At 34.8% G+C, this 27,001-nt stretch overlaps 1 protein-coding gene and 1 long non-coding RNA gene across 12 annotated transcripts in view; one reads left to right on the top strand and one right to left on the bottom strand.

Moving 5' to 3' along the window:
• Nucleotides 1-353, bottom strand: part of LOC139045064 (uncharacterized) — a 150,338-nt gene extending 149,985 nt beyond the window's left edge. For 2 of the 3 annotated variants that reach the window (XR_011502697.1, XR_011502696.1), the window contains exon 1: nucleotides 97-333. This is a non-coding gene — a long non-coding RNA (uncharacterized lncRNA). Of the gene's footprint in view, nucleotides 1-96 lie in introns of all 3 variants that reach the window. The other variant, XR_011502695.1, reaches the window with a different exon arrangement.
• Nucleotides 1-27,001, top strand: part of SYT1 (synaptotagmin 1) — a 521,971-nt gene that overhangs the window by 61,918 nt on the left and 433,052 nt on the right. The gene's annotated exons all lie outside the window — the stretch shown is intronic.

Raw genomic sequence — 27,001 nt, 5'->3', positions numbered from 1 at the left:
ATTTGAAGAGAAAATTTAACATATGATCCTGTAGCACAGATATGTTAGAAAATGCTTATTCATATATGGAGAAATCTTACTATAACTTCAGCTTACCAGAAAAATTTTTTAAGTGATATACAGTTGCTTACTGCTTGTTTAGTATCCAATTTTCATATTTCTGGGTCTCATCTTCCAAGTGAGGTAGATACAGCAGCCCTCCCCCAGCAGCAGCCCCTCACAACCAAGGTCCTCTCCAGGCCGTGGCTTGGGCTTCTAAAGCCCCTCGTTTCCCTGCACCACCTCCCCTAGGGAAGATTTCTTTCTTTCCCGACCTCTCATGCACCCTTCACATGTCCACCCCTGTCCTTGCTGCTGATGATGTAATCGGAACTTCCAGCTGTCATCACCAGGATGTGTTTGAGTTCCAGCTGCATATTGAAGCCCAGGACTTCCTTGGGATGCTTTGGAAGCCTAATCTTTATGTAAGGTCATTTCTTTGAGAAATTCAGTTCAGTATTCTAAAAATTCAACTATAAATTTTACTGCAAGCCTATCATGGGTCATTTTTTTTTTTAATTTTGTGTCTCTCATCCATTGTGAGATATGTCCCATTCTATAATTCTAACCATGGGATCATCCCTAAACTTTCTTAGCTGGTTACTATTTTTCCCCTCCTTGTTGGTCTGACTTAAGCATTAAAGAGAAGTTGTCCTAATAACTTTATTTTCCTTCTCCAGATAAAATAGTTAGTATGACAAGGAAAAACATTTTAGCTTTTCCACTTTTATTACAATAAGATTTCCAGTAGGTATCAGGAAAATGTAAGGCCCCAATTGCTACAAAAGCTTACCTTTCTCTCACCTAATTTTGTAATTATCGTTGGGAATAAAGCATCCATAGCCTCCAGCCTACCAGACGTCTACAGCACAGTATACCCTTTAATGAGGTGCTCCTGTCTGCATTTCTGTTCATTTATTCTAGTGCCATTCTGCATGCTTCTACTTAAAAAAAAATCTATGGATTCCTTGATACCTTATTTTTCTGTATGTCTCCCCATTTTCCTCTGCTTGGGTTCGAAAATATGCATTTGAACTTGAAGTAAATAATACTAATTGACACAAAATAAAAAAATACTCTGCTGTTATAAGATGGTGGTAAAGTAATAGCTTAGAAAGATGTAACTTATAACAGTAATAAAAGAGTTTTGGACATTTTCTCTTCTTGGCTGATCTCGCTAGTAACTACTGTAAGAGTCATTTGACACTCTATTTTAAAGTATAGATATTTGACTCATATTCAATTGGGAATAGTTTATGTAAGATATATTATACAATTTTTTATCTCTGGGCATAAATCATTATCCCTGCATTTAATCATTTCTAAATGATGGTACAACTTAAGAATGTAGATGATTTTATATTTATGTCTAGGCTTATTTTACTCTTGGATCAATTAAATAATTTAATATGTCCACCACTCAATGCAACCTTAAAAATATATAGTAAAGGTCATAGAGAAAAACTGTGACCTTAGAAAATTTTGTGACTTCATTAAAAAACAGAAACAACAGGAAACATAAGTTTAAAAAATTCAGAATTTGGGAGATAGAAATGATACAACAAATAGGGCAATCTCAGGAAAGCTGAGCATATCCTGAGACGTGTCATGTTATTGTTGATAGTCATGCTAAAGTATATAGTGAATTCTAACAAATTCTGAATCTTGAGTCCAACCCCATGGGGTTATCTAACAGCAAGTATCCTTATTTAGCACATGCCTCCATTCTGAGAACAGAGAATGTGAAAGCTAGTGTTTAATTTCTCTTGTGATCATCTGGAAATATGGTGAATAGTTTTAATCCAAAATTTCCTGAATAAAAAGAGAATAAAATGGAAATAATGCTGAGAAAGCTGAAGGTCAAATGCTACCGGAACGAACCAGGAATGCAACATAAAACCAAAGTTCACCATAAAGGGCCAACACAGAATGACCATTTGGTACCACATCCCAGCCTGTCTCTAATTTACTTCTATTCGGAACATGATTCAACTGAGCACCTGCTCGTTACAGACGGGGGAACTTCAGATTGTTAACCAAAAAACAGGTTGCAGAAAATTCTATATAGCTTTATCCTGTGTCTGAAATAATTAATAATAATAATAAATCAGAGGAAAGTTGACTTTAAAAAAGTTAATTAGCAGTAATTATTTTGTGGCAAGTAGGAAGAATTTTGTATTCTACTTTATAATTTAGCAACTTTGTAGTGTTTGAATGATTATGAGTTAGCAGTTGTTACCTATCTGATTAGGAAAAGATAGTTTTCAAAAGATAAATTTTATAGAAAAGTCAAATAATGCAATGCGAAGTCATAAAATTTATGGTCAGAAAACATGGCAACTGTCTAACCGTGTGACTTATTAGATGTCACGTATTCCTTCTGAGCCTCCGTATTCTTCTCTGTAAAATATGATTGATAATAAAATTACCAAGCTAAAAGGTTGTTGAGAAGATCAAAACGCAATGTATGAGACAGTACTCTATAAGCTGCAAATAGCAGGATAACAGTTGGTAGTTATATATGTGCAATTTTATACTGACTTGTAAGTACTTATTGGTTCAGAGAGAGAGAGAAAGAAACATATGTGGTAGACCTATTTGTAAAAAAGACCAAAATCATATAAGGAAAGCTGATATTGAAAAACTAAAGGCAGAGGTGAAGGAAAAATACAATGGAAACATATCAGAACACATTTTCAAACAAGACGGAAGAGCTATGCAGTGCTGGGAATAAGGAGCAGAGAAATTAAACAAAAATTAATATAGTAAACAAAAAAATCAGAAGTTGGGGAAAAGAATAGATTTAACGACTAAGAGAATTTTAGAAACAGTACTCAACTCTGAAGCCTAAAAGTAAAACTGGTCGTTAGATTTGGGAAGGATGGTCGAGGCCCCTGTAACTCTACATGCTGATAGTGACTAAAAGACAGGATGAAAATATTTTCTAAGACTCTTAATTTAGTTATGCTGTATAGCTGGAGGTTGGAGAATGGTCAAAGCTTAAACATATTTAAGTGATATAACCAAAATTTGATCTACTGAATGCAATTCATCTCGATGGCTGCAAGTTAAAACGAGAAACAGGCGAAGTCAGGGCACAAGTTTTAGTGTGAGAGCTCGAAGCTCAGATGCCAGTTCTACCACTTTCATAGCTATGTAATCTTGTACAAATTATTTATCTTCTTTAGGCCTCTTGTCTCCCCTCTGTTAATTGAGGGTAAAAATAGTATCTATCTCATAGGCTGTCAGGAGAAAAAATGTGTTGCAATACTTGAGACTGAATAGATGCTCACTAAATGGTCAAGAAGCTAAGTATTCAGAGAGCTGGCTCTGCCCATGGAACTGAGGCCTCCAACCCACATCCTGAGAATTCAAATTGGTTACTTAGAAATCAGTGAACAAATGTGTGGGCATGAAGTAGATTTACTTATTCTTCTCCTAGGAGTCATTTTAACAGTTTTCTTTTGAGAATTCTAACAGGCTTTCTCTAGTCTGTGCCGCTTACTGGCAACTACTCCCTGGCAATAGAGATGGGCCGATTTATTTGACGTTGCTTCTCTCTTTAGCTGGGGAGAAGTCTTTTGGGTGCAAAGTGTGCCTGTCATGCAGATGACTTCCCTAATCTAACGAGGTAGAGAACTGAGCAGTCAGGAGAAGTGGTAGTAAAAGCAGAGTCTGTTTTCTGTACCCACCTCTCCCATCCACGTGGGAAGAGCTAGCACAAGAACCACTTTCTGCAAGATGTCCTAAAATTTGACATGACTTGACAAGGATGACGCTCACAGACACTATCCTGTCTGAGCCTGTGCCTGGCTAGGTCTATCAGTGTGTTTGGACAGCCACTTTCTCTCACTGCAAGTGTGTTTCCTTTTATCCTTAGTGGTAGTTTTGTTTAGGAAATCTGCCTTTGTGAAATTGTGAGCCTAAATTTGCTTCTTCCTCTAAATCTATAACATCTTCCAGAGTATAATTTGAATATCCAAATTTAGGTTTTGGCTTGGTTTGCTTTCATCTTATATTTAGTTATTTATTACCATAATAGTTTCCCTGCTGAGAAAGTAATTGTAGCTTGTACACTAGCCTGATAGTGGCAACTAGGGGAAAATATGCTTGCTGCTTTTATACTTTCTGTGCCTTAGTTTCCTCAGATATATTAGTACCAGATATGTCACTGTTTTTTACTTGTGTCATAGGGTTATATTGAATGTCCATTATGTTTGTTTTAAAACATCTACAAAGCTATTTATGCCTCCAAAATTATCTAATTTTGCAAAAATACTAATTTTAAAAGGATCCCTGTGGTAATGATATTCATAGTTAAGCTGTCAGTTTAAATTTTTGTGTGTGTGAGGAAGATTGTCCCTGAGCTAACATCTGTGCAAATCTTCCTTGATTTTATATGGGATGCCACCACAGAATGGCTTGATGAGTGGTGCTTGGTCTGCACCTGGGATCTGAATCTGCGAACCCCGGGCCACCAAAGTGGAGTGTGTGAACTTAACCACTATGCCACCGGGTCAGCCCAGTTTAAAATATTTTGATTTCAATTTTGTTTAAAAAGTAAAATCCACTTGAAGTAGTTTGCTATGTGATAATTTTAGAAATTTGTGTAAATATTAACAACACATAAAAATCACATTTTGTTCAATTTATAGCCATAATTTATTTTTTATCTGACGTCCTTGTAATTTTCTTTTCAATTGCCTTTAGGGAACAATATGAGAACTCTTCTGGAGCTATTTACTCCTATCAATTCTTTCAGTAAAAATCAAAGATTATACAAAATTATACACTCACTTTATTCACTTGGATGAGAAGCAAGCCATTCAATTCTGCTAAATCGGTTCTTATATTAAAACAATTATTCATTTTATTTCATCACTTCAATTATAGGCTAATAAACTCTTATAGCCTTCTGAAACACAAAAACTCAGAAAGTATTACTAATGTAAACAACGTTTTAAAATTTCTACATAAAGCAAATCTCTATCACATCAAGATATCCAAAATTATAAAGTGATCAGGCATCACTCCTAGTATCGTTGGAAATTATTTGTTTGATTTTGAGAAAAGCCTCTAGTCAGTCAAATTGAGTAATATTTTTAACTTACCTTGCTCTGCTTTAAAAGGGTGCACCTGTGAAAAAATATCTAGATCATAGATAATATACTTATCTATCTTCTACCATTTTGTTTTACACTCTGTGGGTTGGGGAACACATGGTTAGATGAATCTGTGTGACTAATATTAGAGCAATCTTGACCCCAGTGTGTCAACTTTCGTGGGCCTGTCTGTTCTCAAAAGAATTTGTTGGCTGAGCTATAGAATCTCTAAGAAACTCTAACTTGAAGAAGGAAGACTAAAGTTTGGGGAAGGAAAATGAAGAGGTCAAAAATACCCATAACTTGCTAAATAAAAATTTTGGCATGATTATCAAGAGTAGTCCATGAAAACCATTCTTGTCCCTTCTAAGTCCTTGAATCTGGCAATATAAAATTTTTTATTTTGATTTAAATTTAAATGTCATGTTTCTTGAGGTACCATTTCTTTCCAACCTAAATTACTTATCAAGTTCAGACCATGGGAAAGAATGTCAGTATTTTTCTAATACAGTTTATTAAATCCATTCCATTTGAAAGAGTAGAGATGTGGGTCAAATGTCCTCAGCCTCACGTTTTGGATCCCCTTGGAGACTATCCATTTTAGGAATAGCTTAATACTTCCTGAGCACTTATCAGAAACTCCCATCACAGATACTTGCAAAAAAATCTACAGGGAAAATTTCCTTTATATATCCTTGTTTTGCCTCTTTAGGAAAGAAAAGGAGAGAGAGAGAGAGAAGAAAGATGTATTGAAATCCCATCAGATTTAAAGAAATATACCTATTTGTGTGTTTGTCTGCTTTTTTTCCCAGAAACATAGGAAATTCATTAGAAATTGAGAATCATCTATATTTGAGGGATGCAGGTTGTATGTCTTATTGGTCCTGGTTTCTCCAATGAAAGAACATTTAATATATCTTTGTTGAGTAGATAGATTTGAGTCACATTTATAATTTATGAAATATTTTGTTTGATCCTCGCAGCAATCTTTCAGGATGAGTAAAAGTGTTATTGTTATGTCTCTTTTTGATGATGTTGCTAACTTGGCTTACTGACCCAGAGTCAGTACCAATCCATTCCACTTGTGAAAGACCCTAAGAGTCATCCTAACCAGCAGGAATTGAGATGTTAAAACTACTGGCTTTGGGGGCTGGCCACGTGGCTGAGTGGTTAACTTTGAGCTCTCGGCTTCAGCGGCCCAGGGTTTCACTGGTTCAAATGCTGGGCGTGGACATGGCACCGCTCATCAGGCCATGCTGAGGCAGCATCCCACACAGCACAACCAGAGGCACTCACAACTATGTACTGGGGGGCTTTGGGGAGAAAAAGAAGGAAAGAAAAAGAAAGAAAGAAGATTGGCAACAGTTGTTAGCTCTGGTGCCAATCTTTAAAAAGAAAAAACACACTGGTTTTATCTCACTTCTGGAATTGAGAAGAGCCGTCAACCAGTCAAAATATGGATTAATTGTCTCTGTGGTAATGAACTAGATGTTCAGGTGAAAAATCTAAAGAGTTAAATAGTAAATTAAAATTTGAATTTAATATGAGCTGTTTTTGGAAAACAGAAAGAAGCCAAGATTTTCTTTGATTAGTTGATATACAACTCCTGTCGTTAGAGAACAGTACAAACACAGGGAGCAGCCATAGGACCCACAGACTCTCTGGAGGTAAAGAGTATTTTGAATTTATGGATTCTAACATGTCATACCAGCATATTGCATGATGGTAACCAGAGTGTGAAAAACAAAAAGACCATACTCTGGCTTGTACTCCACAGGAATCATGCCTTGCTTGGTAAGCTTAGATTTGGTTGGATCCATTTCCAATGAATGAAGAGCAGGAGCTTAAAAGAGGCTAAAATTGAACCTTAGACAATTTAAAAAATTTTGGTTCTAAAGATGGTAACTTATGGGCCTGGATAATTAGGATTCTGTCTTTGAACAGAGGGATAACCGTGGGGAGCAATTAGGCTCCTTTGATGACATCAGAGATGTCTCATCCCCTGGGTGGCTCTGGTGGCATTTCTCTTGAAGCTTGCTCTAAAGTCTGAAGCAGACTCTCTGCTGATAAGGTTCTTAGAAGCAAGTTTCAGGTCTCATTGATTTATTGAATCATTCATTCAATTAATAAATTTTTGAGCTCCTGCTGTGGGCCAGGCAGTAGGTGAGGCCATGCAGCTACAATGTAGGCATGGCTCATGTTTTTTGCAACCTGAGCTTTATTGCTTGGCTAAAAATGATATTACTCATCAGAACAGAGGCTAAATATTAAATTATAGAGCAGAACAGAGAAGGGAGCAAATACACAAGAATGGAAATCGAAGTGTGAGTTCAGGTTGGATAAATAAAAATATGCGATTAATTGCTCTTACGTTGAGAATTAAGGGAGTACCTCCCATGTTAATCCTTTGTTAGATTAACATGCTTTCCTATACTGGTTTCAATTTGCTGTTTGCCAATGAGGGCTTTTAGATAGCAGTTAAGAGAAATTTGTGTAAGTCAAAACAAAATAACCTAACAATCCTTTTTAGTATACCAAATTGTTAGAGCTGAGAACATGTATAAACAAAGAAATTTGCTGTAAGGTCCTTTGAAAGGGGTATGCGTATCTGTAACCACCTTAGCTCTATGGATTTCAGAGCAGAGTAAGCCCGTCCTGATCATGTCAGATAGAAACGAGGATTTTGGTAGCCTTATAAAATACTTCAAAGCATAAAGTGTCAAATTTCCTTTGAAGTAAATAAGGAGAGATATAGTAACTAGGCAAGGCTTTTGGATATACAGTAGGGAAAAGCTGGAAGAAAATTAATTCATTATCATCAAAATCAATTGTTGAGTTCTACTGTATTTTGTCATTTCTTTTAAAATGGTATTCTTAGGAGAAAATTTAAGCTTTGTCTTCAAAGAATGTACAATTTAAAAGGAAAATTTCAATACAGAAAAGGTTAACTGATGAACAGAACATATTCTATTTGGGAATGTTTACTTAGATAAGGACATAGTATTCATGCTTCTTTATCTGTAATTGTAGTTGAAGCAGCGTTATCTCTAAGTTTGCTAGTACCTTTAATGCTGTGATTTTGAACTTGAACCCTAAGGAGTCAAGTTCAAATGATGACCTGTACTCTTGCTATTATATAATTAGGAAATTAGACCTTGGCTATTTAAGATTTCTTAAATCATTGCATATGTGCTACATCCTTTAAACATCTTTGGGTATAATTCCTGTGAATTGGCTTTGCCAATATGCCTGTTTATTGTTTTTCTATCTTTAAATAGAGTATTTATAGGTAGCATTAGGAGCTGGGTTTAATTACAATTTTTCCTTATAAAGAAGCGAAACTTTTGTGTTCACTAAATAATAAAAATGTAAATTTTTTATTTATTAGTACATGTGGACAATAATTTTCTCTGAATGTAACCCAGTCTGACAACTGCATAAACAAGCAAGGAAACCTTGTTTCAAGGCTATTGCAACAGGAGCGAGACCAGAACTCAATCAGAGCTCTACTCCACTGAAAGAAAGGGCAGGAGGCTTTTACGAGGTGGGGAGGAGGGCTCTTAGGTCATCTTTCTTTGCTAATTAACTTTACCCCCCCACCCCAAAAAAGAAAAGAAAGACAATTTTCTCATATCTTCAAGACGGGAGACAGTTTTACAACTTGGAGCACGGCACCCATCAAAGGTAGGCTCCTACCCTCCCACAGACACTGGGAGATGCGGAGCTGTCTTCCTTGATGATTACATTTCAAACGGATGGCTCCCAGGTCTTCCAGAAAGACATTTCTGGGTTGCACAACTGGCAAGAAGCTTGCAAAAAGATTTCCATTTCAAAGGAGCATAAAAAAATTTTACAATTACAAGTTTTCTAAAGTAAATGCTCTAAGAAAAAAGAAATCAAGGGCCTAGAATCAGGAAGAAGATTGTCTAAAGTTTTGTGAAGCTGGTGGGGGAGAGCGGGGCGGGTAGGACCGTCTTGATCAATATATTGTAATTTTGTTATAATTTGGACTTCTTTCCCAAGTTCTTTGACTGTGGACCTCTGAGTGTGACTCATTTGGACTTTTGGACAAGGGGAGAGCAATAGGGATGATGCTTTTGTATTCTTCTTTACTCTCTGTTACCCACTGTTTATTTCTTGAGAAGCTGCCTTTGTGGCCTTAAATTCTATAAGTTGAAAAGAAATTAGATATTTATCCTAGTAACAAACTATAATGAAAATATCTTAAATTATTGGAATTGCCAGAAGATTATCATAGATACACAGTTAGTAGTAGTATTTTTAGTACTTTTATTGAACATAACCATCATGATGCATAGAAAGGGGATGTGGTTATATTATAAAGACAATTATTCAGCATGAGTTCCTGTAATTTACTTACTTAAATAGAAGAACCATTTTCTTTTACTAGCAGCTTCTTTCCTTTAAACTAGAATTTTAAGAGAGAAAGAGTGTTTATATGTCATCTTGTTAAGTAGACAGCAATAATTATAAATTTCCTTTCTCCTTCGGAATCTTTTAAACAAAAAGCCTTACTTTGGGGAAATTCTGTAGTGCTATGATGCTGAAACATTATTCGGAACATCATAGCTCATAAAAATGTTGATAAGTGAGCTATCTAGATAATTTTAATTCTCTGAAAGCTAAAGCACTCTAATACCTATGTTTTGAATGCTGTTTAGGGTAATTAGGTGTGATTTTCCAGTTACTTGGGGAAGAGCAGATGTGATTGGTATTCCTGAGATCATAATTTTATGCTGCTAATGTGATGCTGACCGTAAGAGGGAATGTGAAGGTGAGGCAGTTAACAGTAGATGCAAAGATTTGGAACTGGGAGTCTCTGAACTGTATTTGAAAGAATTATAGCAGAGGCTAAAAATCATTTTGTTTTTGCATTCCTCTTTGTTCTTCCTTCTTTGTTTCCTTCCGCTATTCCTGTGGCAGCTGAATTCTTGGGGTCTCTCTCCTCTCTCTTCCTGTCCAAGCTTTTCCTTCTATTTCTTTCTCCTTTAACACTGCTCTTCTCTAGGAAAATAGGACACTGAAAAGATATATAACTTCCTACAGCCACCAGGGAGTAAGTCCTAATCATGCCGGTACTCAGTAAGCCATGTCTGAGGACTCAACCTTTCCCTGGGTTTAATAGGATAAAGCAAGGAGTGGAATAGGAATTGAGAAATGTGCCTCTACTGATAAGGAAACCTGGCCATAAAGGAGGAATTAGCAACGGTTCGCCAGATTTACTTCTGGAGTGTTTCATTGCTATTATAGTGCCGATTTTATCCTTTGGCTTCTGTGGACTTATCACCTAGGATAATGACCCTCCATCTATTTGCACAGGTGCAAGAAGAAAAAGGGCACTAAAATGTACACACAGACTCACACACACACATAGGCGTGCCAAGCATACTAAATTATAGAAAAGAATAATTCATCAACAAAGTAAATGTTATGAAGTCCTGTGACTCATGATTCATGATTTACTCATAGTACAAATTAAGAAATAATTTTGAAATAAGTTGACAGATTGGACCAGAGGCATAAATCTAAGCTATCCAGGAAGTGTAACTCTGCACAGTAACATTATGGCAACAGCTGCTATCTTTGTGTAGCCTGTACATAGGTTGCTTTTATAGACCCTAATGATGACAAAACCAATTAGCAGATTGGAAATTGCCAGAAATCAGGGATACCTTGCTTAAGTATCACTAAAAATGAATAGTATTTGGCCTAATGCTATTCTTTGTTCATCTGAGAATTTACAAAATGAAAGTGTCTTGTGTGTAACATCTGCTGCTTCAGGAGAGCGTTCATCATGCAGCTGCCAAATGATGCAGACAGACGGGCGCTTTGTGCATCTGGAAAGACCTTAAGATCTGTGGCACTGCTGGATTTCCTACCAGGGATTAAAACTTTTAATCTATTTTTTTAAATAAAATAAACCTAGTTCATAAAATGAATTGTTGAATAGTTTAATGTAAAAGAAAGCCTTTCAAAGGACATTTCATTTAAATGTAAATGTGGACTATGAGTTATGAAAGAGAATGTGGCTTTCCATATTCTTGTTTTTCTAGACACCTGGGATCAAAGTCACTTTTTGAACTTCCAAAGTAAGCTTTTAAACTTAAATCTTACTGTTAGGATTTCAGTTCCTTATTTTCACTCTTAAAAGACAAATGCTACCTAAAGCTTTATCTGCAGCATTAATTTCCCCGTAAAGACAAGGGAACTGAATTAACAGGGGAAAGGGTAGGACTCTGGAACATTTAGGCCATGGCTTTGGAATCAGAGCTCTCAGCAGTTTCATGCTTTGTGGATAATTAAAATCAATACAAAATAATTACAGGGCTAGACGGGTCTGCAGATACTTAATCCAGTCCCTTGCCTCCAGGAGAAACTGGCTCTGGTCTAAACTAACCTCCACACAGGCATTTGGATTATGTGAGAGAAACAGGGACCCTAGGTTCACTTTCTTCACTTACTGAGAACGTTGCAAATGTGGCTTGGTGACAAGTGTTCAGAAAGAGATGATTGCTTTTGTACGAGTGATGTAAGCGTCATACAATGGTCTCTACAGCCCCAAGATTAGCAACGAAAGGCAGAGATGGCCAAAATGACACTCATTTTTCATACTACATTGACAGAGATTTTAGGCTTTCTGACAGTGTCCCATCTGCTAAGTGGTTTTGTCATTTTTAGTGTCTCATGTCACATCGCAAAAGTTCAGATCAAGTGCAACTTTCTCCATGAAACTTTGCTAATCTCAAAACCCACTGGTTATTTTATTTTTGGTTCTTTTATTTAGTAAGGCTTTAGGATATATATATATATATATATAACTCCATAAAACAGATATATACAACCATATAAAGGAGCATTTGCCCTCTTTCCACCTTAATGGGAAGTCCTTGAATGCTAGTCCCCAGAGCCTAGCACGACCTTCTCTACTTATGAACCAGCATTTGCTGAGTAACGAATAATATTTTTTACTAAATCTTGTTGAAACTAATTCTCTTTATTGTTCTGTCCTCAGAGAAGGTGAGGACAATTACAAGAAGTGTTTAGTCTCCTGGCTGATTTCAGTTCTGTATATCAATATTATGATTCTTTATTTATTCCATTTTAAAATGCCTTAAGGCTCTTCTATATTTTATAGAGGTCAAATATCATGAGAACAAAGTAAAACAAATATTTCCAAGTTCCATTAATGTTCACCTTTCTTCAAATAAAATTTAATGTGACAAAATTAGTCTACAACAAAAGATTTTGGATGGTCCATTGGAGTTTAATTTTATCTTTTAGATATATTGTTTCTGAAGAAAAGGAAAGTGGTTCTCGAAATTTTTGCAAATAAGTAAAATTCAAAAACTCTAAAGTAATGTGTCAAGTTAAATTAGTGGATTAGTCTCAGGATACTTGAAAGTTTTAAGGAAACTTAGTATATTACATTTACTATATGCTTTGAAAAAAAAGAGAACTTTTGACCCCAAATCCAAATATCCTTTTGTAAAACCTCAGTATCTTTGTGGTGGACCTAACAATTTATCTCAACACCCTTCACTGACACTCTACTCAACAACCATCAAAAGCTCAGGTCCAAAGAAAAGAATTAATTTTCATTGGAGTCCTTATTAAAATCTCTCTCTCTCTCTCCATTCAGCCTCCAGACCCTTCAACTCTATAATTACCAATTTAATCTTCACAAAGCACCACATTAATCCATGCAATCACTGATTCCCATTGCCACATGTTCAGTCTTCTTACTCTGATATTCAAAGACCATCAGAATTAGTCCTCAACCTTTGTCTCCAGACATTTTTTATTACTTGCACAAGATTTTAATCAATCCAACACTTCTCCAAATATGACTAAATTTCCAGACTCCAAGTCATTCTCATGACCTCTCTCCACCTTGTCCTACCCTTTTCCCCAGAAAACACTCTCCTTTAGGATCCAAATTACCAGGCATTCTATGACCTGTCCATATGAAAGTGTCCCTGTCCATCTCAGAAGGCATGCAGAATTATGTCCACTATTTGAAAGCATTTCTTTCTTTGTTTTCTGGTTTACTGTATATTTATATGTCTCCTTAACTACTTAAAAGGTAGAACCAGCTTACTATATCAGTAAAATAAGGATTAATTCAGTGTCTGCCTCTAATTAGTTCTTTCTGTCTTCTCACTTCACTCCTCTGAACTACTGTTGTATAATATGTAAAACAAGGATGTGAGTTAAAAATCACGTCTTAAATTTTATATGTGTTCTATGAAGTCATTAGAAAAACTGACCAGGACATTCTGTTTACCTTTTTCCACATCACTTTCTGTGTAGTGGCCTAAAAATTGTGGATATTCATTGAATAAGAAGGAGGTGAATATTTACTAAATTCTTTTGTATAGAGCACAATAATTTTTAAGGAGTTAATAATCCACTTAAGGATATAGTTTTCAGTCGTCTACCACTTCTTTTCATCTCATCTATGATTGGACTTCCCCACTGAGTTCCGTCTTCCAGGTCACATCTTTAGCTAATGGCAAAGACTAAAACTAGTATAAAAAGCATAGCTTGCCGGGTTTGGAAAAACAGACTTTTAAGTTTTAGTGACAAGTTGCATAATGTAACAATGCCATGCCACAATTTCTTTGAACAGACTTTTCAAAAGTCTGTTCTTGTGCCTTCTTGACTATTTCTCCAGTAAAACTATGTAAAATTGACCTTGTTATCCACCATTAACAAAGCCCCATCACATGGTTCATCTTGTTTTAACCTCAGAATAAATCAGAAGTTATAACTTCTTCCTGTTGAATTGGTCGCCTATAATTGTAAATTTTGCATAATTATATAGATTTTTCTTCAAATGATGACATATCGTAAACATGACAAGTTATGTCTTTCATAAGTCCATATCTTCTTGGATTTATAAATTAATAAGCTGCATTGAAAAAAATTAATTAATTTTTTTAAAAACTTTAGAATTTTAAGAATCTCTGAAAAGGTATATTTGCAAACAAAGGCTTAATTTTCAGTACAGCCCAAATGTATCTTTATGCCCAGGGGACAGTTTTTTAAACAAATATTTAAGTAACAGTAATCTTGGCAAATACCATTCCTCCTCCAGCCCCAATGTGTAGTAAAGGAATCATTTTGTTAGCTATTAAAGAGATTAATTTCATTTGTTTTTGCTCTAGAGATAAAGACTAAGTAAAGGAGATATTTTTTAATAAATAAGTTACTACAAACAGCAGTTTCTATTTAAAAAGTGAAAATAAGCTACTAAGTCAGCCATAGGACTTTAATTTTATTTGTGTACCATAAAATAAGTATTTGTAGGTGGACTTCACTTTAGCCTTATTTATCCTGGGAGTTTATAATGCAAATAGAACAACAAAATTTCTGAAAAAATTTCAGCTGATCAAAACTCCCTTAAAGAATTTTTTAAAAGATAGGTTGTTTTCTTTACTACAATAAATGAAACAAAAGATTATTGTGATCAAAATGTGAGAGAAATAAAGCTAATTTGTATTAAATATAGAAAGGAAATAAAATTAACTTTAATAAATTCAAAACAGAAATGTACTTTATTTATAATTAGCTTACCTTATTTATCTCAGTATTTGATTTTTCTTTTAAATGTGATTTTGGAGAAATCATGCTTTTTTTGGCCAAAACTTTATTTTAATAAATATATATACACACACATACACATATACATGTTGTTGACAGTGTAACCCTCATCATAATAACTGAGATTAATATGCAGTATGAAAAGTATTTGAGATTAAAATAGAATAGTTTTGAAGCAAAAGTGGTTTTTCTCTGAGATATGGCACATGATTCAGCATTTGAAACTTATAATTTCCCAAAAGATGTTGCAGAGACAAATTGCACTGAAATTCAAAATAAAATTTTCAGAGCGATTTCTGTTTTTATCTGCTAAAGTCTGGAAACGTATGCATGAAAAACAACAACTTCAGTCACCTCATCACCACATTAGTTCTCCTTCCTTGACAGTTTCTCAGTAGAGCAAGTTAAAAAGAATGCGTAGCCACAGATATGTGTGGAACAGAAAGGAATTTGGAAATAAAACAACAATTCAGCTGTTGGATTTGTTTCAGAATACGTAAGAGACTATGTCATATAATATGCATGTAGTATCCATATATATGTATACACATGTATATTCACACATAGCTAACATATATATTAGGTGTATTTTTTTTCTGTGTAAGATTGCACAATTTTATTCAATGATGTGCTTAGGCAACGTTACCAAGCCAACCCTCTCTCCTCTGTTCAGGAAATGAGATCAGCAGTGCATATGTGAAACACTCATGGAATCATCAGTCTTTGGTGCTAATCTAGTCACATTAGCATCGTGCTTCACTAATAATGTGGGTTTTGGCAGTGTAAGTCAAAGACACAAAACTAAGCATAGTAATGGAAAATGACTTCTGTTTGTATAGAGAGTAAAGGATGGATAATTGTGCTCAGTCCTTCCTTATTCAGTCCTCGGCCCTTTCTCCCACAGCCAGCATGCCCCCCATCCTACCTGAAGCTGAAGTTGGCCCTTCTTGGCTTTACTACTTTTTCTAATATTCCTTAGCCTTGAACGAGAGATCTAAGGAAGAATAGAAGAAGTCTGGTTCTATATGGTTTCCTCTTTAATGTCACCACTCTAGTTGACATTGTTCAAACAAAAACTCAGAACCTTTTTCTTGAGTAGTAATATCCATGCAAAAGTTTTAGGCTGTAACTCAGGTATATAATGTTTCAGCAGATTTATATTTATATATGAGAGAACTCTATGTTTACATGTTTGAGGACTCTAAATAAAAATCCTTTTGGTTTTATTTCAGTAAAACATTCTTTTAAAACTATTTAAAATCTGAAAAAATATTTTTCCAAGTGATCGTTTCTCTTATAAGGGGGGAGCAAATGTGTTAATGCCACAAGAATTTGCTGGGCATCTGGTAGGTGCCAGGCGTCTCTTAGCCAGAGATACAGCAGGAAACACGAAAGGCTCTTGCCCTCAAAGCGCTTCCATCCCAGCCACACTGAATGCATAAAAGCATGTATTTATAAAACCAGAGCTACTCTTAAAACCACTAGACTCTGTAATTCTCTAGTGCCCATAAAGTCTTACACTAAATATGTAATAAATACCTGTTTAATGATACTTTACTCACCAAATTGGAATGCCAGCGAAAATACATTTTTAGCTCAAATCTCTTAGCTTTAGAGAACGAACAAACAAAAGTACTGGATTTGATCAGAATGCAATAGAGAAATATTTATTTGTTATGAGTCTGCCTCTTAGTATAAAGGATATAAGAATTATTTTACATCTATTTTTTTAAAAAAACACCTTTACATGTTTTGTTTTCCAAAATGTTTAATGCCATTTATTTATAACGATGGACGGTTTGTTAATATATTGTGTTGGAGTACCACCTAAATTTTTTTGGATTTTTTTTTTTTTGCTATTCCTGAAAGAGTTGCAGTTACTTTCGCCCACCAGCTTGGCTTCTTCCTTTTCTCCCCTGGAGCCCTAGTTTCCTGGCAAATAGCAGGAATCTTATGAATTTAGGAATTAACCTTCATGAAGGTGCTTTAGAGCGTGATGTCCTCCCGTACCGCCCAATTTTTTAGCCTCTTTCTTGGAGACAACTTGGCAAAGTGAAAATATACCAAAATGTGGAGAGGAAAGAGGAGGGTATTTTTGCATTGGAAATTTTTCACTGGTGAAGCCCTTTTCTTGAAAGAAACATCATTCACATTTAAGGTAGATTACACATCATGACCTGGAATTGAAAACCCAGTGGCTGTTGAATTGGGACTTTTCTGTGAGACAAGCCAAACAGTTTAAGTTAGAGTCATGGACTTTTCGCGCAGGCTATCAAATTCAACCAGACGAAACAGTGCCTGACAAAATTGGACTGAACCTAGAAAAGAAAAACAGGTTCACTTAAGAGAAAATGGCTAATAAGAGATTAAAATTATTAACCATGTCCTAAAATTGCTGCTGCTCAGGCTGATAATATATTCGGCACTGACAGGCCACAGAGGGGCTGGAAACAGCTAGTGTGGCTTTGGAGGATGACAGGGATTTTGTTTGTTTTCTGTTTCTATGTTTTATTCAAATTATTGTTGTTCTTTATAGAACCGCTTGGGTTATTTTCATTGGTGTGGAAAAGCTTAGGCCTGTGGCATAAGGTTCTGTCTAAAAAATGATAGAATTTAAAGAAATGAGTGTCTATATGGATAAGAGAAAAGTAAGAGGGCAGGTGTTTTGTATAAACTAATGTCTAAAAAATCTTAATAGATGTTTTATTTTAATCTAGTAAAATAGCCCCATAGTCAAGTAGTGTTTAAAAACACAAGCTATAAATTGTCAAGATCATTTTTTTCAGAGCTTTTAAAGAATGATAGAGATAGTTTATGTAAAAAAATGGATAAATTTAACAGTAGTAATAAAGATGCAGATATAAAACATCAAAGGTCTGCAGGTTATTTTAACCATTTCATTAGGAAAAGAGATATTTTTTTAAAGTCAATATTACCATAACTCACTGTATTAAAGGATCTCAAAATGAGGGAATTAGTCATGGAATAAAATTTGCTACAATTAATGACATATTTAATTTTCTTATTTAGTCATATTGCTATCTTTACTTCTAATCAAAATATAATTTAGAGAATGTATTATTTCATCTAGAAATTAACAGCTGGCTTGTAAGAAACACTTATGTCAGGTTAATTATTGCCTTTTTACATTTTATAATATACTGTGACAGAAAATTAATGATGCTCGCAGTATTTAGCATAGTTCATAACCCATATTTTAATGAAAATATACTGTTATTAATGATATACATTCTACAGATATAATATATACCAATTGCTGGCCATTTTATGTCTCTTCTATGTAATTCTATAAAATGAAAGCAGATTCATTCTGTTTATTAATTTAGGCTTCACAGAGTAAAATTTGCATTCATTATATTCTTGTGTATATAGGATTATATGAATTTCGTCAACCCAAGGCATGGCAAGTGGTGTTTGACTGACAGTTTCCTCAAAATTCTACTCTGGTCAAGAGTTCATTTTCCTTTCATCTTATCACAGATATATGAGCATCTTAAATTAGACTGAACATGTTGGCATTTTAAGTAGTATCTGTTCCCTTCCTGCTTTCTATGTCACAAGGGAGATAAGTGCTTGCATAGTGTCCACAGAGAGAGGCTTCCATAGCATGGACTGATATGAATGCATGATGTCTTCACTTCTGCTGTCTCAAATGTAAGTTCCTTATATCGCTTAAGTTAAAATCCATTTTTCCTGTAGTAAAAATAAGTGTCCCGTACATTATAGTACATCAGTTACAAAATTCCAGATTTTCAAATACAGTCGCCTCTTTCTTTCTTTAGTCCCACTGAATTCAGTGGCTGTCTTTATACCAATGGCTGGTTATTGCCTATAGGACTTCTTCAAACCAAGGACTACAATAACAAGACAGACATGGTATATCCCTGGGCTAATATGGGAACAGTTATTTTTGGAACCATAGAAATAAAAATACTGGAAAGAATGTCTTCATAGTTTTATTGTGGCAGATACTTTTGGAAATATGGAATTGTAATAGAATACTTGCAGGAATATTGATAAATGTATTGTATGAATAGTCAACATGTCTGCATTAATAACGATTGTGAAATAGTTTATTATTTTCCTAAAATAACACCAACCAATATCTGCAGAGCTATGATAACAAGTAAAATGTGTACACTAGTTTCAAGAGAGTGCCCGGTGAGTTTGGAAGGTGTGAGTTGTCACAAAATAATATAGCTGAGTTTTAAAAACCTTAAATAATACCCATTTTGAGAGACTTCAATCACACCACCAATTCATTTATAATTCAATTTTAAGTGTCTGTATTCTAGAGATTAACTGACAATAGTGGATGTTTCTGAGTCATTGCTGGAGAAAATATCTAAAATGGGATACAGCAGAAGTTCCTCTAAAATAAAGAAAATTAAAAGAGCCAGGTAGGAAATTCATTTCTGAGTGAGAGAATACAATGGACTTTCAAGTCTCTCTTTTTGCTTATGCCTCATATTGAGAAGGAAGCATACGAGAAAAACAGAAGTGCTGGAAAGAATAATAAGGTAGTTTCCTCTCATTAGCCTGAAAAGATAAACAGGGGACAAAGGTGAAACTGGGCAACCTAAATTACATTGAATTGTCTGAACTATGGAAACCTTTGGGAAATGAATTTGCCTCTAATTTAATAAGAACAGAGTAGATGTAAGTGAATATTGTAATTAATGTTTGTACATAGCAGCAGAATAAGATTTGTTTTCAAAAGTTATAAATGTTTTGCATTTTTCTGTGAAATCATAACTTTCAAAAAATTTTTCAAAAACACAAAGAAAGTAAAAGCCTCCCTGGAATTATGTCCCCTAAAAGTGACTACGATTGTCAATTTGGTGTGAATCCTTTCAGACTTTTGATTATATATAAATATACAATTTTAAATTAATGAGTTTTTCTATAATACTCTTCAATGGGTTATTTTTTCACTCAGTCATGTAAGATATGAAATAATATAGTATATAGGAACCTATTTTCAGTTTCTTGTCTCCACAGTGTTTCATTGAATGGATGCACCATAATTCATTTAAGCAATCCCTTTCTGAAGTAGATTGTTAATATGATAATATAAACAATCATGCAATACACATATTTCTGGTAAAATTTACATTTGGACATAGTTTCTGATAAACCCCAGTGATGAGAAGGGACAAATTTCGGTGGACTGTATACAATTTACCAGGCACCTTCGCACGTAGTATTTCATGTGATCACAACCACCTTTGGTTGTAGAAATCCTGAGCATCATTTTACCAGCCCAGGATAATGTGTTTCAGAGAGATTAAAAAGTTCATTGAAAGACACATAGCTAGTAAATAACAAAACTAATATTCAAAACCAGTTAGGTTTGAATGATTCCTTGTTCTTGCCATGCCAACAAAACTGTGAGAAAGTCACTTAAGTATATTCATTATTTAATCATGCCTTTTTAGTCAGATGATTTGACTCTCAAATTATTTTCCTTAACTACAAACCCCTGATTTTATTTTTAAGAGAATTATTAACAAAAATTTTGCCATTCTTTTTTTCCCCTAACATCTATAATAGGAAACCTGGTTGTTCAAACCAAAATGGAGTAACCATTGTTTGTTCTATCACCAAAGTTCCAACTTACGAATAGTTACATGAGGAATGATGTGTTTCTATATCTTTAAATTTTACATACAAAGCAGCATAACCCATGAACATCAAAAGATAAAGTTTTTAAATTCAATACATCTTTATATTGTCTTGGAGGTGGTTGGTTTGAATGGGAAATGGATGATCATCTCTGTAAAAAGGGAATGTATTTTCTCCAGAATAATAGTTAAGTCCAGACTCACAGTATTTGTATAACTCTTTGCTCTAGTTCAGTATAATCCCATTGTTTTCATAATAAGCCTCACATCTAACTTTTTACTAGACAAAGAATTTTACTTTGGATAAAAAGTTCTCATTATCTCCCAATTATCTATCTGTCAGTCTACCGTGGGACCAGACAACAATGATGTGGGATTTAATAATATAAAAATTTTAAAGTAATTAGGATACTCCAAGGAGGGACCAATTAGTTTAAAATGTATCATTTAATATACTGTCAGTTTGTAACTATATAAACAAATAAAATGTCTGATTAACGTTACAATAAGACTCTCTTAGTCTGTGTTATGAGTCAGTGCCATGAACAAGTGAGTCAGCCCACCACGAGGCAGCATGGTAAAAGCCAGATGAGTGGCCAGTGTTTTTGTTCACCTGAGTGGATGTTTTGCCATAGTCTAGTCACAACCACCACGCAGCTCCTAGTGATTTGGCGACAAGAGCACTTGCTGGAGCTTGTGTGCCATTCAGGATGTCTCTAGGCTCTGCACTTCTGTCTGTTCTAATGACCACACTCAGCAAGCACCAGCTTTTGAAGGAGACTCCACTAATTAGCTTAGTCGATATGGCATCTGGTAACTGGTTGGTGGGATAAACAAAAAAGACTCCTAAAGTGAAGGATGGAAAAATGAGTTCTCCAGGCCATGAAGACCAAAATGAAATTACAAGCGTACAACCCAGAGCTGTAAGAAGCTTGCTCATTTACATTAGCTGTGTCTTTAACATGGCCTGGCACTAAATCCTGGGCCAAAATACAGATAATTGGAATTACACAATGCTCAGCACTTCAGTTTGGCATCAGTTTCATAATATAATAAAAATTATCATTTGTAAGCCCGTCTGCTTTTTAGAAAAAAAGACCGAGAACAATTTGATCTGTCCTGCTACAGCAGACACTGATGCAGGTGGTTTGAAAACAAAGCGTTTAATCAGGCAGGGTTTTACTTAAACTACTTGATGATTCATCATCCAGCCTCTGCTCATTGTCAATTGTGCCTCTCTGAGCTATTATTTATAGAATATTTAAAGAGCCTGGGCTACATGTGCCTCTGCCTTGGGTTCTATTGTACTATAAATTATAGCTCCAATTTGTTTCAAATTCGGCGTAGACTGTCAGGATGCCATGACTCATGCTCTGTTCAAATGAATACAGTATAGCAGTTATACCAAAAAGCACTGTTGTCACTATTAATTTATTGGTAATTCTGGAATATCCCTAGACAACAATTTTGTCAATTTTTAGCCCCATAAAATCTTCTATTCCTACATTTCCTTATGTTCTTTTTTTAACAGCAAAGTTCAATCAATGGCTTAATGAACACTGTAGATTCTGGTCTCTGAAATGGCCATTGCTGTACGAGATTGCTCAGGATGATACAACTCTTTCTTCTTTATCAAAAGAGACCAACATTTGTGGTATTCCCTAAGTAGGGACTACACAGATTTCCTGAATCACATTCTATATGCTAAGGATTTTTTTCTTAAGCTGACTATTAAAAACTAAGCAAATCAGAATTGGATAAAGGAAGGAAAAGTTAACCTTAAATGACAAAACCCATGAAGACGAAATTGTTTTACTTGTCATGCTTAGCACTTAATATTTGCAATTAAATAGATATTTAATTTACTTCACCCCAGAGGTCCCCTGAAAGCAGAACAGTCTATCTTCATCACTGTACCCTCAGCATTTAACCGCAGAGTAGGGACACCAATCTTTAGATTGGAGGTGAGAATTGAGGCGTGAATGAAAGACTCCAGAAGAAAGGCTAGATCTTTGGGAAGCTGGATAAAGTTATAAAAATAGTAAAGTATGAGAATAGGACTGAACAATGTAGAGAATAACTGAAAAGGATATCCATGTATCCAACCTAAGATTCCACCTCTATCTTAGTCCATTTGGGCTGCTATAACAAATTACCAGGTGGACAGCCTTCTCGCTGTGTCTCATGTGGTGGGTGGGGCCAAGGAAGGCTCTGTGGTCTCTTTCATAAGGTTACTAAGCTCATCCATGTGGGTTCCACCCTCATGACCTGATCACATATCCAAAGGCCCCACCTCCTAATACCATCACATTGGTGGTTAGGAATTCAAAATACAAATTTTATGGCAACACAAACATTCATTCTATAGCGACCTCAAAATGAACATTCCCTCCCCAGAGCACATACTGCTCATGTGCTGCTATTGCACCCAGTACATTTATCCATTATAGCTCCCAGGGGTATGTAGATGGAGTATTTTCATCTTTCCATTTCCAGCACAGAGTGTGGCACATCAACAAGTACTCAGACAGCATTTGTGTATGGACTGAGCAGTGCATGACCAGTATCACTATCATCAAATCCTAAAGTCCTGCCTGGTGTAAAGAGAGTTGAAGTGTTGTGTTGAGAAGTTATGTAAATTGTATAATCCACCAGAAGCAATATCTGGAAGAGTGTAGGCATCCAGCAAACACAAATTTTAATGAAATTTGAAAATTCAAACCACAGGATGAGGTTAAGAAAACACAAATATACTTTGCCAGAACGAAAAAGTTTTTGAAATTTTTCATGGAAAATTCAAGAAGAAAAGAAGAGAGGGCAAGGAAAGAGAGATTAAGAAGTTGGGACCATGTAGGTGGAACCAGAAAGGGCAACAGCATATCTGATTTTTCATTATGTCTAGCCTTTTTTGCTTTGGGCCCCTGTTGAGGGGTGATTTTTACCTTTTCAAATTTCAAAAAGAATCCCTAGTGATATGTTAATGTCCACTTATATTTTAGTGAGTTATATTTTGGGTCAGCAATATATGGGAGAATTATTCAGATTTACATGGCAGACAAAGGCATTTAACAGAATTCTTGGGCTACTTAGAGAATCAGAGAGATATTTCCTCTCACTACTTCATTTGTAGCCTTAGAGAAATAACACATTAATCTGCAATTAGATCGTGTCATCTTTCAGGATGTTTAGTTAAGGTGAAACGTGTAATTAGACATTTTCAATTGCGTGTCACCTCCACCCACAGGGCTGACACATGTTGTTTTCTCTTTGGTACAGTCTGTGTATTGATTCATTCAGTATATCCAGAAGTCACCTTGACCATGAAAATAAGGCTGCTGCAAATTACAGCTTCAGAATTAAATCAAACATTATCTTCCATTATTTCTGTACTCCAACTTGAATGAGCATGCATTTGATGTTTTCTTCTTACTTATTAATTTAACATAAATTTTATATTTAAAGATATTATTTAATTAACAGATAATGAGTGGCAGATTAAAAATGCTCTTTTATGTACCCTATCCACCTTTCATTACTATAGGAATATACATGGAAAGATATATATATATATATATGTATAGCTGGCTAGACCTAATGAAAAATCTGAGAAAGAGAGAATGTATGTAAATATCTTCTTAATATTAAGCCCAATTCAGTTGCATCAGTTTGTTATACATTTGATAATTACCCTAGAGCGGTATTTTCAATAATGGCATGTTTGTTGTTATAGAGAACTTTAAATATATATTTTCCGCTTGAGATGTTAAAAACGTGCAAGGGAAAAATAAAAATATATACCTCATCTATATGTGTGTAATAATGAATGTTAAATGTTAAAGACATATTTGCTAAAATGTACTTATACTAATGCAATATTGCCTGCGTTATATTTCTCTACTCTTTTATTGCAATGTTAATCAGGAATTTAAATTCTATTTTTGGGCTTGGTATCCTGAGTACTATGTGAAAAGGAAGTAATGGTGGAAGTTTCATTTCAGCGTTAACAGTTTTCAAGGGAGCTAATTAAAATCTTTATCTGAACCTTGAAGATGGGAAAACTGTGAATGCATGTGCTGAGTTCATCTGCCTTTTGAGATTTTCTTTTCAATTTTATAATTTCACATTTCTAGATATTTTATCCTTTATCCTATAAAAGCTGTATTTCTTGATATTTTTAAATGCAGCCTCAACTTAAAGTGACAGTTAAACAGAGTTTCTAAGATATTTTGAAATATCTTAAGAGGGGAAAACATAATTTTTCAAGTGTTTAACAATAATTTAAGTGTTCCATTTAGTCTTGCCCAGTTGCTATACAACATGCCACGTTAAGATGTTTTCTGGGTGGTGGACAGGATCAGAACTGAGAAGATCAGAAAAATGTGCTAGATTAATTTTCAAACATACCATTCAGGTTTTGTCAGTATATCTTGAGTGGGATAATACTGGTTGGACCTCAGGGAGAAATACTGCTATTTGTCATATCCGTGTTTAGTTGGTGTCATTGGTAGCCTTAGCATCATTGAACTACACCTTTATAATGATTAGGAGGAAAATAATCTTTCCTTGCCCTTTACATGACAGTTTTATGAGACCATGCATTTTATATTCTGCCAAGATATTGTGTGTGTGTCTGTGTGTGTGTCTGTGTGTATGTGTGTGCATGTATATATGTATGTAGATCAAGATAGGAGAGAGAGAGTACATGTCTGTGTGAGAAAGAGGGAGAGAGAGAGAGAGAGAAACACTCAAATACAGTGTCTATTTGCTCTATGGCCATCTAGCAGATCAATTGCATTTTCTTGTGTCTTTCAAAATTTCAAGGTCAAACTCATATTTGAAGGTTAATGTTTTCCTTTAGCTGAAAGGAAAGGAGTTGATCAGTGTACAATGGGGTGGTATAAGATCAGGGTCTATGAGTAAGGATGGAAACTCCTATAATATGGGAAATTATGATAAAATGAAGTTGCTTTACTCTATATTGAACTTGGGTCTTATTTTTCTGAATGAAACATGGTGTGTAGTGATTTGGGAAAGAGTACCTTAGTCAAATAATGGAATGCTAACATTGCTGGAATGACTAGTTTTGTGTGTATGTTTGTGTGTGTTTAATAAATATTTCACACAAGTGAAATAACATTCTGAGAAATATCTGGAAAATTTAACATAATATATTAACGTAAAGTGTACAGTGAAAGAAACTGGAGGCACACTGCTTGAATTTGAATCCTGGCTCCTCTATCTGTTATTTCTATGACGGGCAATTTAACCTCCTTGTGCCTCAGTTTCCTTGTCTATAAACTGGGATAATAGTAGCCTTTACATCATTAAGTTGTCTTGAGGATTAAGTAGTTAATATTCCTCTCTCTCCCTTTGTTAGAAAGAAAACTTCAGGAGGTTTTATGTGTTTGTAAAGGATGTATCCTAAATTTAAATTTAAAATGCCCATCAAAGATGAAAAAGGTGTTTCTTATCAAAATTAACTCCTGGCAAGGACATTTATGCCTAGGCTCTGTGTTTTAGTAGCAGATGATTCCAAGATTATTGAGATTTAACCTCCTATATAGTTGGTAAACCGGCCAGTAAAGAATAATTACAGAACTCTGAAATAACGTAGACTATCATCGTTATCAATGTTTCCCTATTACGGTGAGTTTCCTTTTAATTTTCATGGAGAAAATAATCATTTTAGAAAATGGAGATGGAACATTATTTTAACATCACAGTTTACTGACTAAGAAAGTTGGATAGTTTTTTGTTATGTTTTGTTTTTTTAATGACAGGCACCTTAAAAAATTTTGTTGTTGTTCAGAACCATGAAGTCATTTTAGTAAAAAGTTAATCATTTCTTGAGTAATTTTTTTTGCTAAACAATAATGTCAATTTAAGTAAGCGTGATAGCCAACCTCATTCACAATTGGTTGCATAACATTTGAAGTCGTTGCTCTAGTGCTTAAAGTAAATCTATTTTGTACTTTGTAATCTCTTATATTTCCGTAATCAAACTGTCTTGGTTCTATTAAGGTCATCCACTTGTATACCAGCGGGAGGTCTCTCTCTTCATAGCTGCACCTTCATAACTAGCCCAGTCCCTGGCACACAGTAGTCTCTCAATAAAAGGTCGTTGGATGAACAAATGGTGATGAATGAACATGTATCAGTCCATTTTAACTTATTTTTACTTTATTGTGCTTAGTTAATTTTAAGGAGAAGTAAAATTGATATTAAGACTCTTGCACTAAAGGTACAGTGGTAGGAAATCTGGAAGTTGAGGTATGGTTGAAGAGTTATATGGTGACAGACTACAGTCTTCACTTAGACATGGCTCAGATCTGTGGAAACCGGCAGCCATTCTAGAGAAGTATGCATTACTGACATTTGCTGACATGTGGTAAATATGATTTCAAATTTATCACCAATTAGGTTTTTACCTTACTAAAACCACTGCTGATTAACTTCATTAATAGTGAAATTAGGAAACCAAAAGAATATGTGAAAAAACTTAGCTGAAATAGTTAAATTAGAAAACCAAAAGTGTAAGTGAAATAAAATAAGTGAAAAGTGAGAAAGAAAATATACTTCACGTTTTTCAGC

This window comes from Equus asinus, chromosome 4 (assembly GCF_041296235.1).
Source record: "Equus asinus isolate D_3611 breed Donkey chromosome 4, EquAss-T2T_v2, whole genome shotgun sequence".
In the NCBI taxonomy this organism is placed as follows: domain Eukaryota; kingdom Metazoa; phylum Chordata; class Mammalia; order Perissodactyla; family Equidae; genus Equus; species Equus asinus.
This window is presented reverse-complemented; position numbering and strand designations above follow the sequence as displayed.